The sequence below is a fragment of the Asparagus officinalis genome, unplaced genomic scaffold, assembly GCF_001876935.1.
Source record: "Asparagus officinalis unplaced genomic scaffold, Aspof.V1 AsparagusV1_Un3673, whole genome shotgun sequence".
Classification (NCBI taxonomy): Eukaryota; Viridiplantae; Streptophyta; class Magnoliopsida; order Asparagales; family Asparagaceae; genus Asparagus; species Asparagus officinalis.
The window spans coordinates 1-1282 of record NW_017975932.1 but is presented as its reverse complement, the minus strand read 5'-3'; the positions used below and the strand labels follow the sequence as shown (position 1 = coordinate 1282).

The following is a 1282-nucleotide window of genomic DNA, read 5'->3' as shown; positions in this document are numbered from 1 at the left end:
TATAGGGAAGATCGAGATCCTACAAGCAACAACATGAAAGCTCAGCGGATTATCGAATACGATAAGGAAAGTCAAAAGGCAAGTTCTGAGCATACCAACGCCAACGGACGTCCCCTCGGGCGGAGGTACGACAGGCTCTGAGGCAGCAGCAGAAGGGGGGATATCAACCCCTGCAGGCGGATTGCTCATGTCGCTCGGTAAGGACGGAGAGGCACTACTTCTGTGCAGGCTTTCAGCCCCGGGAACTGTAGTAGTATCAGGCTCAACGGCCGGTCCTACAGTTACACTCTTATATTAGCCAAATGAAAATTTGGACAAATAAGGAGAACCGGGACAAAAAGATCTCACGCATACCTGCAATTCCCCCGTCCTCAGATGCAGTCGGAATGCCAAGAGTCATAAGAGTATCGGCCCAAGCGGCTGGTCCTATGATGGCACCCTCTCATTAGTCAAAATGAAAATCTAGACAAATAAGGAGGATTGGGATAATAAAGTTATCGGCATACCTGTAGATCCATCATCCGTAGGCATCTGAGAAATGCCAGGAGTCATACGAGAATCAGTCCCGGTGGCTGGTCCTATGATTACACTCATATATTAGTCAAAAGCCAGATGAACATGAAAAAAGTACGATAACCCTAAATCGTATGCGTACCTGCGGGGAAAATCGTAGGTTTCTTTGTTATTGATTCCATTGTCATCTTGAGTTACAACTTTTTGAGTTACAAAAGATCCGGTCTTTTTATAAGATCCGGTTACAACGAAAATCAAATAAAAATAAACAAAGATTACAACTTTTCTCCTTTTGTGTCGAACGAATCGCGAGCTCCTGTTTTGCGGTCGCTCGCTTGGTGGGTTCTTTGCCTGCGCCGGGGTTGTTTGCCGTGGACCACCGCGAGATCTAGATCCGGTCGGATCTACGCAGTACGACGGGTATTAAAGATACTTTCAGAAAAAAAAACGGGAGATCTTCCTTTCCCACGCTTGAGGGAGGTAACATTGGATGTAGATGTACCTGAATAAGGGACTGTGGGCTCAACATTATTCATCTGCTCAAGATCGATGTTAAGGTCGATGCCCAAAGACCCGTCGTGAAAAGCGTCGCACATTTGTTGCACAAAGCAATCCATGTTATCAACAACAGGAGATGCCGGACTCGGTGGGAGTTCGCCCTCTTCAAAGAAACCTGGAGCACGAAACATGGTTACAAATTCCAAAAGGTAAACAACCTTGAAGCAAGAGCAATTAAATGTTACCTTCCCCTCCATCGGCGGTGCTTCCT

General features: G+C 46.4%; 1 long non-coding RNA gene across 1 annotated transcript; it reads right to left on the bottom strand.

The window, feature by feature from the left end:
• Window positions 1-235: 235 nt before the first annotated feature.
• LOC109828694 lies at window positions 236-546 on the bottom strand. The gene is made up of 3 exons (XR_002243798.1): window positions 507-546; window positions 355-426; window positions 236-275 (listed from the first exon to the last, which is right to left on the bottom strand). It is a non-coding gene; the product is annotated as an uncharacterized LOC109828694 (long non-coding RNA).
• Window positions 547-1282: the final 736 nt, after the last annotated feature.